The 17,486-nt window shown below is 42.6% G+C and overlaps 1 protein-coding gene across 4 annotated transcripts in view; it reads left to right on the top strand.

Moving 5' to 3' along the window:
* The window catches only part of FAT3 (FAT atypical cadherin 3), a 1,063,130-nt gene that overhangs the window by 319,319 nt on the left and 726,325 nt on the right, over window positions 1-17,486 (top strand). For all 4 annotated transcript variants that reach the window (XM_082246652.1, XM_082246650.1, XM_082246651.1 and 1 more), the window contains exon 3: window positions 8,740-8,830. The gene's annotated coding sequence lies outside the window, so the exon portion shown is untranslated. The remainder of the gene's footprint in view (window positions 1-8,739; window positions 8,831-17,486) is intronic.

Raw genomic sequence — 17,486 nt, 5'->3', positions numbered from 1 at the left:
CACGAAACGCGTCAAGTTTTTTGATGTTTCGATTCTACACTACTATTCTACACTGTTGCAACATTGAATTTTATTTGTTGTGATTTTATCCAACTACTTTATTATTTTTGTTTTAACATCCATAAATCGCTTTTATGAACACTGGATCTGAGCAATATTCACCAGTTTATGTAACATCCATGAGTTTTTTATTCTGTATCATTTATGATCATGTGTATATCTGCTGACATCATTAAATGTATTTGCTTATTCTGACAGATTGTTTTATGTCTCTCATCCAAGTCCCGACCTTTTTTTGTATATGGTTGCATATGGTATGTGATCATTGGTTGTGCGTTTTAGTTTTACAGGGCTATGTTGAGGAGATAGTTGTACATAGGGGAAAGAAGGAGAAGGGTGTGGTGTTGCCGTTGCATGGTAGACAAGTTGCTTAAAGCCCCGTACACACGCACAGATTGTTGGCCGTAACTTGTCGGCCAACGTCCGATCGGCCAATTTTCGGCTTGTTAGTATGGTGCTTCCGACAACCAACTGCGACTTTTCGGCCGAAAAAAATCTGGTGTGCATGCTATAACATTTTTGTTGGCCAACAACAGAACGGCCGATTGTTCCTCAGTCAGTACAGATTTCGGCAGACAAAAATCAGATGAGCAAGACTGGGCATGCTCAGAGAAGAAAAAACACACGGAAAGTCAACCAGAACATGACATCACTTCTGTAGTTGGTTTTTGTTGGCCGACAAAAGTCCAGTGCAAGTCTAGAGCACATTTCAACCAACTGGACAAAAGACGGCTGATCGTTCGGCCAACAATCTGTGCGTGTGTACGAGGCTTTATTTACCGAGGTCGGAGATGTTGCATGTGGAAGATTATTGGGTAAATGTTTAGGGTTACATGAATTGGATTACTATGAAGATATGGAAATATAGGATGTAGAGGAAAAAACCAAAAGCCCAAGCTGTTTTCTTTTTCAATATCATCAGAGCCCAAGAATATTAAGCTAGGCATGAAACACAGCCTGTGGTCTGCCGGTAGTAAAAGTATACACCAACACACCAGCAGGCAGCTGGTCGTCCCACAGTCGTCTTTCCTTCCAGCGCACCTACAAATGTAACAAATACTTTGACATTTGACTGGCTAAGAAAGAATTTTGTCCCGGGGTCATAACTGTGATGACAGGTGGGATAAGGTCAACAATAACAGCCCTGTTTCTCATTAGCCCTGTATTCCAGCACTCCACAAATCAGGAACATATTTCCCTCTCATCAAGCGTTCCCTTGATGTCTCTCTCTGATTATTATTCATAAGTTCAAATCTACTACAAGGATTTTTTTTTAGGTAGAGGCATTATGTTAATTTCTATGTACTTGATTCTTCCTGCCAAACATGAATAACAAATATCCTAATTAGGAGCCGAGTCCCAGTTAATTATAAGATCAGTCTTCTGGCCCAGAGTAATACAAGTATAATGATCAATTATCTACACAATGCAGGATTGACTGCTACTTGTCTTCCTTAAAAAAATATTTGGCTGAGTTAATTTCTGATAACTGTAATCTGGTTGTTGGAAAAAAAAATATATGGAAGAGCCTGTTAAGTATCACTTTGTTGATTTCTGGTTAATATTAATGAGAATTGAATCCAACATTATTTTTCTCTTTAAAAAAAAACCTATACCGAACACTATTTGGATCCCAATTGGTTGCATGACATAAGCCCAGTGCTGTTTCTTAATCACTTCAATCCTAAAAAGCGAGGAAAAAAAGATAGCTTCTGCTTTTTATAATTATCACAATGTGGAAATGTCATTAAAATGTGAACCCGATCACTAAAAATCTCACAGAAGCTTTAACATGTTAATGTAATATAAGAAACAATTTTTAAAATGTAAATCTTGAGGGCTAATTTGGTTCTTTGCTGTGGGTCATGTTAAGGCAGCCCATTCAAAATGAATAGGCTGTCAGTCTGGTCAGGGTGTAGGGGGGTGCTGGGATGAGCTGCTGCCCCCCAGATATAAGTTTCCCCTCCCCAAGTCTCTTAGGCCCCTTTCACACATACGGTCCGTTGTCTGTTTTTCATCCATCCGTTGACGGATGAAAAATGGACATCAATGCATCTCTATGTAAAAACAGATGACAACGGATGATCATCCATTTACATCCGTTTTCATCCGCTTCCGTCAATGTGTGTTTTTTGGAACGGATGAATGCCCTATTTTTCATCTGTCAAAAAAACGTATCAGACAAAAAACAGATGTAAACGGACAAACAGTCGGTTTTTGCATTGGTAGTGGATGTAAAAAAACAAATGAAAAATGGATGAAAAACGGATGAAAAATGGATGAAAAACGGAAGATAAACGGATGGAAAACGGATGAAAAATGGACGGAAAACGGATGAAAAATGGACGGAAAACGGATGAAAAATGGACAGAAAAACAGATGAAAAACGGATGAAAAACGGATGAAAAACGGATGAAAAACGGATGAAAAACGGATGAAAAACGGAAGAAAAACGGATGAAAAATGGATGAAAAACGGATGAAAAACGGATGAAAAATGGATGAAAAATGGAAGAAAAACGGATGGAAAACGGATGGAAAACAGATGAAAAATGGATGAAAAACGGATGGAAAACTGATACATTTTGATGTGACTGAACTGATGAACTGAACGGACCGTATGTGTGAAAGGGGCCTAAGGGTGCACCTGCTGATCCATAGCTAGTTTGATTGAGGTATTTGATGTAAGGGAATCTCTAATGGGGATATTTGATGTATGGCTTCATGTGCACACAGACTAGGTTGACCAGCGGGAAAATGCAAAACGTTGCAAAATCTTGCGATTTTACAGTGGTTTTGCCACAGTTTGCATTTGCCAGCGGCCAGCAATCAAAACGTTCCTAGACTTGACCTGATTCTTCCATGTTCAGGAGATTGAGGTTGAGGGGCGTTGAGCCTCCCCTAACCTCAGCGGATTCTAGACGCTTGTAAATGCCTACATGTACATATACACATAGGCTTTTATGGATTTGAGTTCAGGGGCTTTGGAAAAAAGACGCCAAAAGCACATAAAGTTGTTTGCAAGTTGTAGTGCACATGAAGCTTAAGGGTGGCTCTGATGGGGACATTTGTTGTAAAGGGGGGCTCTGACAGGGACATTTATTGTAAAGGGGGGCCCTGACAGGGACATTTAATGTAAGGTGGCACTTCGATGGAGCAGATGATGTAAGGGGGCACTTTGATGGGGGCATGTAATGTAAAGGGAAAATCTGATGTAGACATTCGATCTGAAGGGAAACTCTGATGAGGAAAATTGATGTAAGGGGGCTCTATGAGGGGGGAAATTGATGTATAGGGGCACTCTGATGGGGAAAATTGATGTAAGGGGGCACTCTGATGGGAACAGCTGATGTAAGGGGGCTCTATGAGGGGTGAGATTGATGTATAGGGGCACTCTGATGGGGAAAATTGATGTAAAGGGGCACTCTGATGGGGGCAATTGATGTAAGGGGGCACTTTGATGGGGACAATTGATGTAATGTAACACTCTGATAAGGGCACCTGATTTAAGAAGTACTCTTAAGAGGACAATTGATGGGAGAGGGCACTCTGATTTGAACCCTGATGTAAGGGGCCACTCTGATTGGGACACCTAATGTAAGGGGGCACTCTGATGGTGACACCTGATGTAAAGGGGAACTCTGATTGGGACAGCTGATGTAAAAGGGAACTCTGATGGGGACCCCAATGTAAAGGTGGACTGTGATAGGTACACATGATACAAAGAGACACAGGTTCTGTTTAATCTTCCTAATTTAATTACTACAATCCCTGTTCACTTCTGCACTGCCTCTTGCCCTACCTGTCACATGATACTTCTGAAGTGTGTTGAGAAAACAGTAAATACTGGTTCCCTGTACCTCTGCCACACTGTGTGACAGACTACCAGTGATTTACACAGTTTTGACATTATGCTGCTTGATGTTTCTACTGCACCCCTAAATCAGATAGCTGGCCCTGCTGCCAATGCACCGTAGCACATGACCCTTTTTTTCTAAAGCGCCACAACACAGGAGCATTGCCTGTCGAAATACCCCAAAATAACTTCTTGATGGCCCTTGTTATGGCATTTCCTGTAATAAAGTGACAACATTGTGTCCGTGTCTATTCAGGCTGGTATCACCGTCAGGAAAACTTTTCCATGAGAAATATCAAACAGCCATGGATGGGGTGCATGCAGATGGTGAAAGGTTGTAGGAGATTTAGGAGTTTATTTATTTATTTATTTATTTATGTTAGGTTTTTATATAGCGCTGTCAATTTACGCAGCGCTTTACATATACATTGTACATTCACATCAGTCTCTGTCCTCAAGGAGCTTACAATCTAAGGTCCCTAACTCACGTACATACATACATAGTAGGTCCAATTTTTTATTTTTTTTTTATACAGAATCCAATTAACCTACCAGCATATCTTTGGAGTTAGCATTAACTTCTACTTTACACAATAAAATTAATAACTATTTCTATAAAAATGTAGGGCCTGCTACCCCTGACATGTTGCCGCCAAGGCATCTGCTGACTATGAGTAGAATTTACTAAGATGGGACCAGCTGTGCATGGCAACCAATCAGCTTCTAGCTTTGCATTTTTAAGTTTAACTGAACAAACTGCTCCAGTTTAATAAATCCCCCTTCATGTGCTTTGGCCCACCTTCCCATCAGAGTACACTTATTGACCATGCAGCTCATAAAAGGAGCAAATTGGAAAACGTCTCTATTGCATTAACGGTGCTTAGATCTTTTTTTTTTCTGGTTCAGGCCTAAATGATGGCATATTAAGAAGGAGCTTTTAGATGCAGGAAACAAATGTTCAATAGCTCCTTGTGTTTGGTAGAATGGTATGGGGGTTGGAGATCTTCCTACAACAGAAGAGGATTATATTATTTGACCATTTAGGTGCAAATAGTACTTAATGGAGTCAGGAAACTGACTTGGAGTTCCCATGGTAACTGGGTAAAGGTTTTGGAGCATGGAAGAATTACATCATGGTACCTTTAATTCACAGGTGATTGCATGAATGCTTCTTACTGCGATTGCTTTAAGTAGGCAATGGTCATGTGGTAACTCCACTGTAATCACATGGCTTAGGTTTCCATGGCAACCCGGAGAGTTCTTCGTGTTGATACCACTACCCTTCCCCCTTGAGGATTAGAAGAACTACCCCCACTATCAGGTTATATAGATACAAGGCTTTGCTTCTGTTTGGATAAACGCCAATCTTGTACAAAAAAAAAATGCATATTCGATATTTAATATGATTGGGAAAAGCCTAGGAGGGAACTTTTTTATTTTATTTTAATAAATAGTTTCTTGAAAAATGAAATATGGTTTGAGGTCTGCATAGTCTTAGACCCCGTTCACACTGGGGCGACCTGGTCGCCTGACAGGTCGCCGTAGGTCGCCTGGCATAGAGAAGCTCTGGACCCGTTCTAATAGGAGCGACACAAGTCGCTCCGACTTAGAAAAAGGGTCCGGAGCTTCTTTGGGGCGACCTGGAGCGATCTGCATTGACTTCAATGATATGAAGTCCGTGCCGGCCGCTCCGAGGTTGCAGTGCGAGCTGCGCGCCGCGACCTGTGAGGTTGCCCCGGGAAGTCGGATCGCCCCAGTGTGAACGGGGCATTAATGAGATGGTGTCTACTTGCAAGAAAATATTTGACATTACTGGACATATACTGAAGTCACATCAAAAGGATCCTACTGTAGATTTTTCGCACTTTACCTTGATTAGGTTTGCATGTGATTTCTCTGTGATTTTTAAAGGTTAGGTTCACCCTTTACATAAACAGACCCATGCAGACAAGGGACCCCAGTTGTTTCCAATGTACTGTGCCATATGTAAAAAAAAAAAAAAAATATTATTAAAACAAAAGGAGACTGCGCTCAAAATTCTGTGCAAATTCAAAAGTGAATCACAAAAAATTATATAGATCTCTATTGAAAAATATTCAGTATTCTATCATAAAGTGACAGTGCTAGCGTATATATGATATATACAACAATCAAATAAATATAAAGTGACGGTGCAAAAAGGTGTCTATGCAATAAATATACACAATGCCACAATCCATATAGAGCATAAAATTCATAAATTATAGTCCTTTTAGCTTGAAAGTGCAGGTGCAACTGTGCAACAAATAAATCCAGTGTATTAAAGTGCTTGGTGCTTGAAGAAATGCATCCTTGAATGCAAGAGAGGAAGAGGGAGAAAAAATCCGTCACCAGATGCCCCACACACTTACCGGATGGCCCCTTGGGGTATAGCGTTGGTAAGTGGTAAATTGTGCAAGAAATCCCGGTATGGATGGGATTACCGTCCCTCCGCTCGTACAATACCTCGGGAAAAACTTCACTATAGACAGGGCTGGTATGGTTTTCTCCGGTACCTCCAATCAAGCCACACACAATACAATCATAAAAAACAAAAGGACTTCATGGTGCAGTATGTATTACCAGGTTTAATCGAAAAAAAAATGGAGCCACTTACATCTTACTCCTTTTGTTTGAATATTCACTAACACATGTTGTTTTTGTGACTAGCAGCTCATATAATTTGTGAAATTTGTTTGCACATATTAAACCTAGGCGCGGTCTTGTGACTAAGTACTAGTCATCTATTTTTCCAAAAAAAAAAAAAATATTGTTTAATGCAAATACTATACCTGTAGGCCTTTTCTGTCATCAATAAAGCCTGGCCCGAATACTTGCAATATTTACATTCTTGTGTCCTAGCTAACTTCCAGGACATGGTCTACAGCAAAATTGCCACTAGGCCTTCTTCTTTTAAGGACAACTAAAGTAATAATCTCTTTAGTTGTCTTCAAAGAAGGAGGCTTGACTGACATTTTGCAGTAGTCCAGAGTATGCAATATAAAGGGGGCTACAGCATTGTGAGAATCCCAGTAGGGATATAGGACTGGAGAGACTTTGCTACGACGGGAGCAAGTGCACTCACAGCTTTTCAATCAGGAAGAACATTTGAATAAACATATAAGGAATTTGGGACTTTATATGAAACGGCAGGTGCAATCTGGGGAAATTGTACAGATGTGTATATATATATATATATATGTGTATACTGGTATGTATATGTATAAGGTAATAGCACAATAAACATAGTGTATAAGAATTAACAACATTTTATTCACATAAAAAAAATATATAGTATACAATGCAGTAATAATGCTAAACATGATCAAAACAGCTGATACCATAAAATACATATTAATCAACATAATTGTACAGGGAATAACATGATTGCACATATAAAATTAATTCTGACCTAAATAGCTCTCTAATCACACAACGAGGAAATACATAATATTAAAATAAATAAATATTGTATCTAATTCATAAGGGTATAATGGTAGTAAACTGTATGATGGTATGATGTAGCATTTGGAATAGCTCTACGCGTTTCGTGAATATGTTCACTCATCAGGAGCAGGTTCGAAGTGTACAGATGTAAAATCTACAATAGAATATACACTCGTTGAGTTCATATGCCAGTAGGTAAAGGAAGAACATTCCCTCCTGCAGTTCTGGAGAAGAATGCCCAACGATTGTCGAAAAAAAGCCAGGATGTAAGAATGTAAACATTTTTGGAGTATTTCCACCAAGCTTCATGGGTGACAGAAAGGGTCTAGAGCAGTATTCTCCAAACTGTGACCTGGGGGCCAGATGTGGCCCTTTGCTTCTCTTTATCCAGCCCTTGGGGCACTTTTCATCCCACCGATACAAGAAACTATTCTACCGACCAACAACAGCAATGGGGCATAATTCCTGCCACTGACACCAACAATGGGGCACTTGTTCCCACTGGCACCAACAATGGGGCACTATTCCTCCACATAATACCAAAGATGGGATACTGTTTACTCCCGCTGATGCCAGAAAAACATTTTATTCCCCCTGGCCACAGTCTGGCGCCCTTAAGTTCACACCAGTGCAGCTTTGAAATTGCTCCGATCAGTGCGATTTTTATATGCAATTTCAATGCGGCCTGTGACTCCCTTTAACAGAAGTCAATGCAAGTGACAATGAAATCTCTGAAAAATTGGAACCTTTTTCAAAGTCTCTGCAATTTGAGTTGCAACAATTTGAACGATTCCATTGCCATGAATAGGGTGCAACTTGTCTTGCGATTTTGAACTGTCAAATCGCATTGCTGTGAACCAGGGCTAAAGTTTGAAGGACAGTAAGTTGGCCATTTGTTTAGAAAGTTTGGAGACCTAAAAATGCCATAGTGTATTTTAAACTACTAGAACCCTTGTCTGCATGGGCCAGTTATGTAAAAAGTGAACTTAGCCCTTAAAGTTTTGCTCAACCCAGTCCATATGTTACCATTATGGATTAATCTTGCTAGGTTGAATCAGCCACCACCATCTATGTTTCAGGAACGTCTGTAGCAAGATCCCATGTGTGAGGTTCCTAGCTCAGAACCTACCATCCTCGTCTGTTGAGTTTCACTCTTCTTGTTGCTGCAGGAAGAGTCTCAATGCTCCTGCTGAAATGTTCATAATACAACATTAGTGTAATGGTCACAGCATTGAAGTAAACATCTTCAAACAGCTCCTGCAGCCAGCCTTAGAGTGATGACCTTCTATATTTATTTCTTCTTTCTTGAAAGTAAACTTTAATGGACTTTTAGATCTCATATCATTTTGTCCATTGCAGGTCTTACTAATGCTGGAGGAGATCAAGGACGGGGAATATTAAGAAAAGACCAGGGCAGCAGGGCTTGACCCTGAAGTCAGATATTTGGCAGGTAAGCACTATGAAGTATACGACTTGCAAGGAAGCTTAATGGTTGGAAGACGGCCAGGGCGACATCTTTCTGAACTTCACATATCAGGTCTTGTGTATAAAGTACTGTATGTGCAGCAACTGCAATATCAGACAGCACAGTGTTGGGGAATGTTTCAGTGTTGTTTGAGTTGCTTGTTGAGCCATATTTTCCTGAGAATGTGCTTTTATAGATCTGGGATGGTTGCCAAGGAAATTTTCTAAAACTGTCTGCTTTATGAAGGATGTAGAAGGAGGAATTCAGGAGGCATTCAGACCTCCAAGGCTGAGCAGACTTAGTGTACAACCGCTATGTAGTTTGATTATTAGCCCTTTACTATGTTATGCTTATATGAGATTCTAGTTATTGGGTTTACATCAACTTTACCTTTGGTAGTCTGAAGATTAGTGGTCTCCAAACAGTGGTCCGCAGGCTGAAGGCGGCCCTTTGCTTGTCTTTATCTGGCCCTTGGAGCACTATTCCTCCCCCTGATACCAGTCATGGGGCACTTTTCCTCCAACTAATACCAATGATGGGGCACTATTCCTCCCACTAATATCAATGATAAGGGACTAATCCTCCCACTATTACCAATAATTGGACACTATTTCTCCCACTATTACCAATAATGGGGCACTATTCCTCCCACTAATACCAATGATGGGATACTATTCCTCCCACTAATACCAATGATGGGGCACTATTCCTCCCACTATTACCAATAATGGGGCACTATTCCTCCCACTAATACCAATGATGGGGCACTATTCCTCCCACTATTACCAATAATGGGGCACTATTCCTCCCACTAATACCAATGATGGGGCACTATTCCTCCCACTGATACCAATGATGGGGCACTATTCCTCCCACTAATACCAATGATGGGATACTATTCCTCCCACTAATACCAATGATGGGATACTATTCCTCCCACTAATACCAATGATGGGGCACTATTCCTCCCACTAATACCAATGATGAGGCACTATTCCTCCCACTAATACCAATGATGGGGCACTATTCCTCCCACTAATACCAATGATGGGATACTATTCATCCCACTAATACCAATGATGGGGCACTATTCCTCCCACTAATACCAATGATGGGGCACTAGTCCTCCCACTGTTACCAATAATGGGGCACTATTCCTCCCACTAATACCAATGATGGGGCACTATTCCTCCCACTAATACCAATGATGGGATACTATTCCTCCCACTAATACCAATGATGGGGCACTATTCCTCCCACTAATACCAATGATGGGGCACTATTCCTCCCACTAATACCAATGATGGGACACTAATCCTGTTAATACCAATGATGGGCCACTATTCCTCTCACTAATATCATTAATGGGCACTATTGCTCCCACTAATACCAAAGATGGGACACTATTCCTGCCACTAATATCATTGATGGGCACTATTCACATCCCCCCCACCCCACCCCACTATTACCAAAAACGGGGCATTGTTCCTCTCAGTACTACCAATGACATTAATCCTCCCACTGATAACAAACATGGGGCACTGATGCCAATGATGGACACTATTCCTCCCATTAATACCTGTGATAGGCCACTATTCCTTGTCTTAATCCATTTCAGTTTTGAGTCTTTGCTCAGCCTTTTATCAATCTTTAATCTTTAAAAAGAAAAAAACTGTGCTAAATAGCTGAGCTGCCCAGATTCAGTGGCTTTGAATATTTTAGACACTGATCCAGAACCTGTTTGCAATTCAAATGTTCAGACCTCTCTATGACTTCACTGGCTGCATGCTTTTACTGGTTCCTTAAATCAGAAAGTCACTAAAATCTCAGTTTAAGCTTTGACATTGATATCTTTTCAAGAGTAGTTTTCAGTCTTTATAAATCCGCTTCTTTTATTAATATAATACCTGGTGATCCTGCTATGAAGGTGTTTGTTTAGGCACTTCCTGTCATAGGGTGACAACACTGTTCCTGTCCCCCAGCTTCCAATATAGAGACTGTAAGTGGTTATTTTTAGCACACATTAGGAAAGCACATGCCTGGAAATCCGCAATGAGAAATGCCATGCAGCCATCTGTGGAATACATGAGCGCAGGAGATCAGCAGGACTGAGATTCAGATAAAAACTTTTTCACCCTCTTAATTTAATTTGATTTTTTTTTTCACATTTGCATTACTTTTATTGTCCAACAAAATTGTTCATGACACGGGTTGATAGAAGCCATTACAGTGCCAGGAGTGCTACAGTGATTGAAAAAGCTTGGTATGCCTTTAAATGTGTAGGACAGTATAAATATAGCCAGGAGAAATAACAAAAGAGTTAAAATACAGAACAATATTGTTACATGAATTATCTGCATACAGTTATATGTTTGGTATCTTTTTACTCAACGCAACCCCATTTATTAGATTTTACCACGGAATGTTGGTTTCCTGCACCGTGTTCCAGTGTAAATGAGCCCTAAAAAGAGATTAGCGTATCCTATGTGCAGATGGGATCTGCTAAAATCCTTGGCATACGAGGTGTGTCTAAAAAGTTTGGTGAATGGTCTGATACCTCAAACGCAACATAGGCCAGGTGCACGCGCATTTACATGACTATCCAGAGACACCTCAAAGAAGCGCCACCTAGCCTGTAATACACGTGACTGTCAGGGTAAACCCGCTGTGGGCAGTCAAACGTAATCCATGTGAGAGGTAGGGTCACCATGTAATGGAGCAGCGAGTGAACATCAAGTTTTTCTACAAATTGCGGAAAATAGCGACGTAATCCATGTGAGAGGTAGAGTCACAGTGTAATGGAGCAACGAGTGAACGTCAAGTTTTTCTACAAATTGGGGAAAATAGCGACGTAGTCCGTGTGAGAGGTAGGGTCACAGTGTAATGGAGCCACGAGGGAATGTCAAGTTTTTCTACAAATTGGGGAAAATAGCGACGTAGTCCGTGTGAGAGGTAGGGTCACAGTGTAATGGAGCAACGAGTGAACTGAACATCAAGTTTTGCTACAAATTGGGGAAAATAGCGAAGTAGTCCGTGTGAGAGGTAGGGTCACAGTGTAATGGAGCAACGAGTGAACATCAAGTTTTGCTACAAATTGGGGAAAATATCGACGTAGTCCGTGTGAGAGGTAGGGTCACAGTGTAATGGAGCAACGAGTGAACATCAAGTTTTGCTACAAATTGGGGAAAATAGCGACGTAGACCGTGTGAGAGGTAGAGTCACAGTGTAATGGAGCAACGAGGGAACGTCAAGTTTTTCTACAAATTGGGGAAAATAGCGACGTAGTCCGCGTGAGAGGTAGGGTCACAGTGTAATGGAGCAACGAGTGAACATCAAGTTTTGCTACAAATTGGGGAAAATAGCGACGTAGTCCGTGTGAGAGGTAGGGTCACAGTGTAATGGAGTAACGAGTGAACATCAAGTTTTGCTACAAATTTGGGAAAATAGCGACGTAGTCCGTGTGAGAGGTAGGGTGACAGTGTAATGGAACAACGAGTGAACATCAAGTTTTGCTACAAATTGGGGAAAATAGCAACGTAGTCCATGTGAGAGGTAGGGTCACAGTGTAATGGAGCAACGAGGGAATGTCAAGTTTTGCTACAAATTGGGGAAAATAGCGACGCAGACGCATGAAATGTTGATGTCAGTGTACGGGATGTAAACCGTGAGCAGAAAATGTGTTTACGATTGGTTCAAACGCTTTCGTGATGGGAAGGAAACGACTGAGGATGAGTTTGGGTCGGCTGTCGACAAGCAGAACCCCAGACATGATTGAGCAAGTGCAACAAATGCTGGCACAAGATCGACGATTGACTCTACGATTGGTAGCGGATGAATTGGGCGTTAGCAAGGACACTGTGTCAGCGAAAATTTGTGTAAGTGGAAGATCTCTTCCCGTTTGTGCTGCACAAGCTGACCGACAAATAGAAAGAAAAATGGATGGAAACCTCTAGAGATTTCATTACCATGTGTGACCAGGATCCATCCTTTCTGCCAAACTGCGCACTGTGAGATCCATGTGTGCGCCAATTCTAAGCTCAGTGCAGCGTACCTGTTCTCGATCATCTACCGAGCTCCCTTGATCTGGCACCTGTGGACATCTTTCGGTTTCCCCGCCTGAAGAGCGCCATGAAAGGTGCACGTTTTTCAGACGTGTCGGCAATCCAAGAATGTGTGACAGCGCTTGATTCATCAAGAGGCTTTTGCTGATAGTTGCCAAAAGCTTTATGAACGTTGCCAAAAGTGTGTTGTAAAGGATGGCGATTATTTTGAAGGCCAATGAAAGGTATTTTGTTTGTATCTTCTGTTTTGTTTGTTTTCTGATTCTATTCACCAAAATTTTTAGACACCTCGTCTGTGTAGGAGACTGGGATGTGGGGATCTGTTTTTTAACCAAGCTGTTACTGCTGCTTCCATGTAGAGGCTCACAAATAAATATTCAGGAATAAAATAACAAAAAAAGAAAAAATTGTAAAGCATAAAACCCTGAAGAGAATTTCTCTTTGACAGCATTTCCTGAGTGTTGGATCCTTAGCGGTAGAGGAATCGCTGTCAGCCAGGAACACTTCCGATTCCTCCTGCCGTATAGATTAGCACTTCTTGTGATTCACCTCTTATGTAGTCAAGTGCTATGCAAGTATTCACCCCCTCCCCTCTCCTACGCCCCAGAGCCACCCTGACATCACGGTATATAAGCTCTTTAATGCTAAAGTAATGGTTTTTTTAAATCTTCACATTTTCCAGTATTTGAGGTAATCTGACTCAAGAGTAGTTACATTTTTTCAAGTGTTGCCTATTCACTGACTAATTATAGAGCTGCTCCTTCTCCATAATAAATATGCAACCAATGGCTGGGATAAATATAGGGAAAAACCTAGCGCTGGAGGAAAAACAAGAGAGCTAAATGGGGCTTTTCTAGGAGATATAAGGAAGGTCATCAACAACACAATGGATGGCCTGTGGTGAGTATGGTCTTGCATTTCAAATGTAGCGATTATATGTGCAGAATTGGGGGGATAATTTATAAAAGATCTCTTATAGCCGTCATTTATAAAAAGGTTATATAGAGCCTAAAAGTATCAAACATGTACTGGAAAACAGCAGCTGCATAGTAAAAAGTTGGTTAGTATTGGCATAGGGCCACACCAGTATAATGGAATGTATAGAAATACCATTAGGGGCCCCTTTTCTCTCTGATCATTATTTCCAAAGGATATTCCTGTAGGGATACAAAATATTACCTCTTTTCATAGCTATTGTGTAGAGCAGGGATGTCCCTAAACATATCAGTATGAGGGCCACATAGTCTGTTTCTAAATATTTATGGGTCAAAAAACAATCCCCATTAAAGTGCACCCTACATCAAAGTCCCCATTGGAGTCCTCCTTACATAAGGGGCCCCATCAGAGACCTTACATCAGAGTTTCCCTAAAAGTCCCCCTTACATCCGAGTCAACCCTTGCATCAGTGTCCCCTTACATCAAAGTCTATATCAGAGTACCCCTTGCTTCAGGGTCCCCACCTATCTGGGTTACACCCTACTGAAATCAATGTCCCCATAAGAGTCCCCTTACATCAGGGTCCCCCTTAACATCAGAGTGCCTTTTAAATCAGTTTCCCTATCAGAGACCTTCTTACATTATAGTTTCCCTCAAAGTCCCCCTTACATCTGAGCTCCCTCCTTGAATCAGTGTCCCTAACAAAGTTTCCCCTTGCAGCAGGGTCCACCCTCAGAGTCCCCCTTACATCAGAGTTTCCATCGAAGTCCCCCTTACATCAGAGTCCCCACTCACAGTGTGCCCATCAATGCCCCCCTTACATCAGGGTTCCTATCAGAGTCCCCCTACATCAGAGTTTCCATCAAAGTCCCCCTTTCATCAGAGTTGCCACTCACATCAGTGTGCCCCTCAGTGTCCCCCCTTACATCAGGTTTCCTATCAGAGTCCCCCTAACATCAAAGTTTCCATCAAAGTCTCCCTTACATCAGAATCCCCACTCACATCAGTGTGCCCATCATAGTGCCCCCTTACATCAGTGTCCCTATCAGAGTCCCTACTCACATCAGTGTCCCCATCAGAATTACCTTACATTAGGGCCCCTATCAGTCCCCCTTAAATCAGTGGCCCTATGTAGACCATAGGCAGCCTCGGCATGAGGTCCCTATCTGGTTTCCACCCTACATCAGAGTCCCCACTCAAATCAATGTCCCCATCAGAGTCCTCTTACATTAGGGCCCCTATTAGAGTCCCCCTTAAATTAGTGGCCCTATGTAGAACCATGCACAGCCTCAGCAGACCCTAATCCTCTATGTGTGTACATGATGTCACATGGCATTAGAGCAAAGATTTATCAAGCACAAACATTTAGTAAAAAATACACCAAGATTAATTTTAGGGTACATAAATGCAATATATTAACCAGTTTCTTGGAAAAATCAAGATGAAGTTGCGCCGAGTAAATCAATTCCTAACATGTCAGGCCTTAAAATTGTGTGTGCCAGTTACATAGTTAGTGAGGTTGAAAAAAGACATCAGTCCATCCGGTTCAACCTATGATGCAGGGCCGGAGTGGGACTCATTTTCAGCCCTGGAGTTTCATGCCTTAGACTGGCCCACTTTAGTTCACGACTGACTATATTAAAATAATGTAATTAAAACCTCAGCTGCGGGCATGGTACAGGAGAATGCAGGGCTGTGGGCATGGTACAGGAGAATGCAGGGCTGCAGGCATGGTGCAGGAGAATGCAGGGCTGCGGGCATGGTTCAGGAGAATGCAGGGCTGCGGGCATGGTGCAGGAGAATGCAGGGCTGCGGGCATGGTACAGGAGAATGCAGGGCTGGGGACATGGTACAGGAGAATGCAGGGCTGCGGGCATGGTACAAGAGAATGCAGGACTGTGGGCATGGTACAAGAGAATGCAGGGCTGCAGACATGGTACAAGAGAATGCAGGGCTGCGGACATGGTACAGGAGAATGCAGGGCTGTGGGCATGGTACAAGAGAATGCAGGGCTGCGGACATGGTACAGGAGAATGCAGGGCTGCGGACATGGTACAGGAGAATGCAGGGCTGTGGACATGGTACAAGAGAATGCAGGGCTGCGGACATGGTACAAGAGAATGCAGGACTGTGGGCATGGTACAAGAGAATGCAGGGCTGCAGACATGGTACAAGAGAATGCAGGGCTGCGGACATGGTACAGGAGAATGCAGGGCTGTGGACATGGTACAAGAGAATGCAGGGCTGCGGACATGGTGCAGGAGAATGCAGGGCTGTGGGCATAGTACAGGAGAATGCAGGGCTGCGGGCATGGTACAGGAGAATGCAGGGCTGTGGGCATTGTACAGGAGAATGCAGGGCTGTGGGAATAATACAAGAGAATGCGGGGCTGCGGGCATACTACAGGAGATGCAGTGCTGCAGGGATGGTACAGGTGTACCATCCCCGCAGCACTGCATCTCTTGTAGTATGCCCGCAGCCCTGCATAGTGGCAGGTAGTGCGGCTGTGGAGGAGTCTAACTTACCAGTTCCTGAGGCGCCATTGATTTAAAATTGGCGCCACCCAGCGCCAACATGTCATTGCGTATGCGCCTCCGCTGCTCGGGAAACCTCGTATACATTCGGCTATTCCCGAGAATTTTGCCATTTTTAAATCTAAGGCGTCTTGGGAGCACGTCAGGCTGGATGCGTTTAAGTGACACTGGCACGGCTGCGGGATGCGCCCCCCCCCCCAATTTGGCGCCCGGTGCGGCTGGCCCCCCCAGCACCCCCCATGATACGCCACTGGAGTGGGGCTGCTGTGAGTGCAGCCAGCCTAGTGACAGCATTCAACCCAGTGCCTCAGTGCCATGACAACGGCCCTCGCACCGACCAGCCCACCGGGAATTCTCCCGGTGCTCCCGATTAGCCAAACTGGGCCTGCTACGATGTGTGTGTGTGTGTTTGCCATTAACCATACATTGTATACCCCTGAATGTTGCGGTCTTTAAGGTGCCCAGCTAATAGTTTTTTTAAACTATCGATGCTCCCTGCTGATACGACTGCTTGTGGAAGAGAATTCCACATCCTTACCGCACTGACAGTAAAGAAACTCTTACGCAGTTTAAGAAGAGAGAAGGACGCTGAGAGAGAAGGACAGGCAGCTGTTGTAAAAACAGCCGACCGCTCTTCTCCCTGAAATTATCACAGAGCGCCTGTGATCCTTCTATATAGGATCACAGGTCTCTATGATCATTTCACAAGCCACACCCCCCCCCCACAGTTGGAATCACTCCCCTAGGCTCACATTTAACCCCTTGATCACCCATAATGTTAACCCCTTCCCTGCCAGTGTCATTATTACAGTAACAGTGCATATTTTTAGCACTGATTACTGTAGTAATGTCACTGGTCCCCCCAAAAGTGTAAAAAATGTCAGTCAGGGGTCCGATCTGTCCGCCGCAATGTTGCAGTCCTGCAAAAAATCGCAGATCACCGCCATTACTATTAAAAAAAAAAAAAATATTAAAAAAGACATATTTTTTTTTCGTAGTTAGTAGACGTGATAACTTTTGCGCAAACCAATCAAAATGTGCTTATTACAATTGTTTTTACCAAAAATATGTAGCAGAAAACAAATTGGCCTAAAATATTTTTTATTTTTT

Source organism: Pelophylax lessonae (assembly GCF_965119305.1).
Source record: "Pelophylax lessonae genome assembly, chromosome: 2".
Lineage (NCBI taxonomy): Eukaryota > Metazoa > Chordata > Amphibia > Anura > Ranidae > Pelophylax > Pelophylax lessonae.
The sequence above is the reverse complement of the archived record's forward strand: the minus strand, read 5'-3'. Positions and strand labels throughout refer to the sequence as shown.